The sequence below is a fragment of the Mus musculus genome, chromosome Y (genome assembly GCF_000001635.26).
Source record: "Mus musculus strain C57BL/6J chromosome Y, GRCm38.p6 C57BL/6J".
In the NCBI taxonomy this organism is placed as follows: Eukaryota; Metazoa; Chordata; class Mammalia; order Rodentia; family Muridae; genus Mus; species Mus musculus.
In genome coordinates this window covers 2,855,844-2,862,138 of record NC_000087.7, presented here as the reverse complement: position 1 = coordinate 2,862,138, position 6,295 = coordinate 2,855,844, and the positions used below count along the sequence as shown (strand labels likewise).

General features: G+C 35.8%; 1 pseudogene; it reads right to left on the bottom strand.

Annotated features, from left to right (window-relative positions):
* Gm8502 (predicted gene 8502) lies at positions 4,121-5,313 on the bottom strand (annotated as a pseudogene).

The window sequence follows — 6,295 nt, the reverse complement described above, 5'->3', positions numbered from 1 at the left end:
CCACTCGCGCCCAAGTCGCAACCAATTTAAGTAGGCGGAGAGACCCTGATGTCACCAACCGCAAAGGAAGTAGGGATGATGTGGAGGATTGAACCAAGAGACTGGCTGGTTGAGGGGTGGGCGTAGTGTGGTATTGGGCTTCAGAGTCAGAAATGGACACAGTACTTGATAAGTATGAACAAAGCAGATAAAAATTAATTGAATAGCAGATAAGAATTGGTGAATGGAGGGAGTTGTTAGGGCAGCTACCTGCAGAGGCCTCCTATTGCAAGTCCATGCCCCCATTACACCCGAGATAGCAGTTACCAGTTTTAGACCACAGCTCTGAGCCCGGGATATAGCAAGCACATCGCTGTTGTCCATTTAAAACATTTAAAAGACCAACATATGTTTACTAATTTGCATGATTCCCCCCCTATTTTCTTTTCTTACCTAGCGAATAAAAACCATTCTGGTGCTGGTTAAATGGCTCAGCTGGTAAGAGCACTGACTGGTCTTCTGAAGGTCCTGAGTTCAATTCCCAGCAACCCTGTGCGTACGTGAGGCCTCACAACCATCTGTACAGCTACAGTGTACTCATATACATGAAACACGGTAAATTAATCTTTTATTTAAAAGCCATTATAAAATTTCTACTACTTATCGTCCACCCAAAATATTGATAAAATACTGGGCGGGCCACATTGTGTAGAATTGAGTTTTCCAACATTATAAAAGGAAAAAATATATATACATGGATGATTCGTACAAAATACTAAAAAATAAAAACGGAGAAAAAATTTAAAGATTACAAATTGAAAGCTGATCGTTTCTGGGGACTAGAGAAGGCCATGGATAAAAGCTCCAGTGGATAAAAGGTTTGCTCTATAATGTAAGAACTTGATTTCAGATCCCAACTACAACTGTAGAAAGTCAGGAGTTAGGTAGAGTTAAGAGAAGGAATCTCAGGGCTTGTTAACCAGTCCATGTTACCAAATCAGTAATCTGAAGGTTAGTGAAAGACTATCTGAAAATAAAGGTGAGGAGTGTTTGCATGGACATACACTACCATACATGAAAAAGAACACACACATACCCACACAGGCACACACACACACACACACACACACACACACACATGTTTTGTTTTCCTAGTTTGGATTTTTAAATTATTAATTCTCTTCATTTAGTAAATCTTTGTAATAATTTGACACAAATTTTCAAAATTAACAAAAAAAATTGAGACTTACTTAAGACAGGCCATATTTGTTTTTTTTTTTACAGATTTCTTTAATCCCTGTAGTGTATGACAGTAAGGAACTTTTTTTTCCACTTAAAAATATTACTGTATGCCTCCATAGGTTTAATTCAGCTATACGGGCTCTCGACACTGAACAAGAAGTAGACACAGACTCCCACTCCTGTCTTTTATTAATACATGATTTCAAAGAAAAAAATTAGTTTTCTCCAACTGAATCTAGATGGGTATACTAATCTCAATCAGGGTAGGCCTGAAGGAGTAGTTTGCCAACACAAAATGAGCTACAGAATTTTTGCAGACTTTTTGTTTTGTATTGTTTTCTTTGAAGATTTTTGTCTTAATGTCTTTTGCTTGTATTTTTTTCTACCTTTTTTGTGATTTGTGGAGCTTTTTTTGAGTGTCCTGTATGTCAAGAAACGTAATTGTATTTTAGTACCTAACTACCATTTTTCAGTAGTTAATATCTTGTTATTTATGGACATCATGTTATGCATAATATTCGTATATTGACGTTCAGTTTATAAAGGAGCATATATGTACACTGGTGTGTACATAAAAGTATGGGGACCAGAAGTAAAACTCTGGTATCATTCCCTAGGAGATGTCTACTGTGTTTTTTGAGACAGAGTCTCTCACTGGAACCTGTGGCATGGCAACTAACCCTGGCAAACTGGCCATCACGTTTCAAGGATTAACCCGCAATCTCTTCTGAATTGTACTCATAAGCACATCAGCTAAAGATTGGTATAGGGCATCATACAAATTTTTGTACTTGTATTATAAGGATTTTACTGACAGATTAGAAGTTTCCACAGATCTTAAAGATATTTTTTGCCAATTAATATACTCTTTTTATTCTTACCGTTTATTGCTTGTAAATTCTACATACACTATACTAATGTTTTATTGTCAATTGCATCTTCATTTAAACTTTCAAAACTTTTCTGTCAGGTAAAATAACACCGCAGATGATCTATGACTAAATGGTAAACATATTTTATACAGTTATCGTTTTTATACTGTGAAATTGTGGGGCTGAAGAGATCGATCAGCAGGTAAGAATACTAGTTCCTCTTGCAGAGGACCTGGATTTAATTCCTACTATTCACATACTTACTTACCACTGTCTCCCTGTGCACTGCACTCAAGTGGTGCACTGATACACATACATACAGGCAAAACACCAGAACACAAAAAAATACAAACTAATCTTAATAATACAGTTGTAATACAGAAAGCTATTGAGGAGGCTGAGGCAGGAAGACCCCAAATTCAAGTCCTCCCTAGCAAGGCCAGTCCTTTCCTAGGACTAGCAAGACAATTAGCAATTAGCAATTAAAAATTGCAATTAAAAATTAGCAATTAAAAAATTCAAAGAGACTGGTCATCTAAATTGGGCGTAGAATATTTGCTATGTGCAATGCTTTGAATTCACCCTCCATTGCGATCCCGAATTGGCAGAAAATTTAACTTTCACAGAAACACATGTAGAATAAGCCTCCTAGTAGTATAGTCAGATTATATATCTGAAATGTGACCACCAAATAGCCAACACATTTTCAGAAAGTTGGTATGTTTCATAATAGTAAATGATATTACTAAAAAGGGAATTTCCTATATATCAATTAAAATAGTTTCCTCTTACATACTTCATTAATATGAAAAAAATACTTGTAGGTGTATATATAGGCAAAAAAAAATATTGCGTCAAAAAATAAATCCACGGACTCTAAGTGAAGTTAATGGAATATAAAGCTGTTCCGTATGCATCACTAGCAAGGGAGATTATCAACCTATTGTTTAACTACTTTTAGTATAAATTTCACTGTGAACTATCACAGATCATCAAAATAGAAATTGGAAATAAGTTGGGTATTTAGTCTACTGCACATAATTTTTGGGCACCAGATTGTCACTGTAATTTCTTGGTCTGTCATTTATTTCCTATCTTCACAAGATTACATATAATGAAAAGAAAATTTATCACGAAATTTTTGTAGGTAAATTTATTGAATGTTTATAAGTATTTATATCTTCCTTCTGCTGTCAAGAAATATTAGCACACTTGCTATATACAACAGTAATGGAATACTTTTGAGTAGGTTTCTTTATGGGCAGTTAGATTTTTCTTAGTTCACTAAATCTCATGGCTATGATTCTTACTAATTAGTATTAAATTCTGTCACTCTAACAAAATGTGTGTTTTCTTATTATGGTTTGATTGGGCTGTTTTTTGTTTGTTTGTTTGTTTGTTTGTTAGGTTTTGTTTTTTGTTTTTAGTATAGGTCACCTATTGCAACTATATATAACAATATATTTAAATAAAAACCTTATAAATAACGAGGAGAGGCTTGGTACTCCTCTTTTTTTGAGACAAGTTCTTTCTATTATGTTTCTCAGGCTATTCTAACACTCCCTATCAGACTGGGCGAGCCTCAGACTTCCAGAGTTCACCTCTCTCTAGCCTCTACCTCCTGAGTGCTGGGATTACAGGGATGTGCTACTCTGTGCAGCTCTAGTTTGGTATGTTTTTATAGTGACCAACCAACTATTTTAATTAATAGTTACATTACCTCAAAAATTTTACAAATCTTTTTAACCAAATTTTATTGTGTTCATCTTTTTTAACTTGGAATTGCAGGAAGAGCTTGTTAGGTTCTAAACTTAGATATTGCCAAGTTACTGGAAGAGGCCATGTCTTGGGAATTTATTTTTAAAATATCTTTTCTTGTTTTGAAAATAGATTGAGAATTTATTCACACAAAGTCAAACTGGCAAGTTAGTATGCCCCTGAGAAGTACGTTTCATTGTGGAATTGATTCCATTGGTTTCAGGGAAAATCTAAAATGCATTAATAGAATTAGAAGAAAAAGGTTGGGGGAGGGTATGGAGATTAACAAGCCAAAATAGGAAAAAAGGCATCTGTGGCAGGACAGCTCTGACTGATGTCAGATCTCTGTGATGCTGGAGTCACCTGCATCCCTCTTTAAGAATCAGTGTGAAACAGGACTGCAGCTCTCCCACTTAGACATCCTCTGAGATCTCAGCAGACCTGGCACCAATAGCCACCTTCCAGTTCCTGTACCTCAGGGTCAGGCAGGGGAACATAGTCACTCTTCTCTTTCTTTTTCCTTTTGGGTTTCTTAGTGTCACTTTCCTTGAGTTCCTCAGAACTGCTAGATGCTAGATGGGAAATCATCTGACTGAGAAGTATCACTTTTCCTCCAAAGGTAAAGATTTTGTAGGAGACTTTTTCCTGGATTTTTTTCTTGCTCTTGTGTGGTTGCTTATTTTCCTGGTATTAGAAGCTCCAGTTTCCTCAGAGAACACACCTGAGGAATCTGCTGTTATGTCCATAGCTTTTTTTTTATTTTTCTTCTGTTATTTATTTATTTATTTATTTATTTATTTACTTATTTATTTACTTATTTATTTATTTATTTGTGAAACACAGAGAGAGAGAGAGAGAGAGAGACAGAGACAGAGACAGAGACAGAGACAGAGACAGAGAGAAAGAGAGAGTTTTTTTTCTGCTTCTTCTAATGGGATTTCTTTGACTTATGTTTTGGGGATTCAGGTGCAAATGATTTTACCAGGGGAGATGTATTTCTCCCCATTGGTAATGTCTTGCTGATCACTACTGTCTGTTTCAAATTCTTCAGGATACAACTCTATATAACCACTTTGACCCCATCTGCCCCTTGTATTGGATTCATAATCATATAACCTCTTGTTCCCGGATTTTGCCTTAAGAAAATCATCTTCCAGGACCCAAGAAATTTCACTCTTTGACCTCCAGTAGTCTCTGACTTTCTTCATCAAAACCATCACTTCTCATCTGACTTGACATGTTGGGTACTCTGTTCCTTCTGGTCCCCTGGTAAGCATCCTCCACAGGCTTCTCTAGTTCTCTGAAATTCCACATGTCAGACTCCTCCTGTATCTTATTGTGAGCATCTGTATGCTGGATGACAATCCTCAGGAGGACTCCCCACAATGGAACTCATGACATTCTTTAATTGTGTGCCACAGCCTCGCAAGGCAGGGTAGGAGAAAAGGCAGTGACTTCTTCCAGATGTTTTTATTACTGGCTCTGATATAAAATATCCTACTGGACAAAATGAAGTTCAGAAAGGCTCACTCTTATTTTTTAACCTAGGAGACCCTTTATGGCCAGGCAACAAGGATAATGGCAGCACTAGCTGATCTGACTCTCACTGTGGCTGGACTGGTTATAATTTATTTCTTATACCCATTTTTGCTCTCAGCTTCACGATATGATTTATTGAAAATGGCTGATGAGAAGATACACATTTTGCGGATTTAAGGTGCATATGACTGATTTTTATAGAACATTTAGATTTGTGGTTCTTTTCAGATTTTTATAAGATTTCCTTTAAAGATAAACAATAAAATAAATTCTTTTTCCTTTGTAACCACAAATTGCTACCTGCCAGTAGGAGAAACTGGCTGAAAAACTAGCTTGCATCCTTGTGTGAATATGTATATGTCTGTCTGTAGGTCTCTATATATGAATGCATATGTGCATATTTGTTTGTATGAAGTTATTGGATTCTGCCTTTTGTTTCATCCATAACTTGATAATCTATAACTAACGTATGTGAGCTTAATAGAATAATTTGGTTTTTTTTACCTGAACTGTGTAATGTTATTACTTGTAAAGGTGTTCGGAAACACACTATTTTATCATAATCACTTACTAGAAGAAAACTAAAATGTAATCACATTGTAATTGTATGCTGCTTGAAAGATTTTGCTAGGATATATAAGATATGGAAGAAAAAAAAACACATGGTGTGACATGGCTGGAGTATAGTCTCACCCATCCATCAACTATGTGTGTATGTGTACAGTTTGTGCAAAAGGGAGATGTACATTGTTCCATCTATCTACCAATTCACATATATGTATGTATGGAATACTTAGTGGCTGGTTTTGGAGCTCTGTTCTAACCAATCTATGTGTGAGTATTTGTATGTCTGTCTGTAGGTCTTTATACATTTATATATGTGTGTATGTATGCATATATGCATG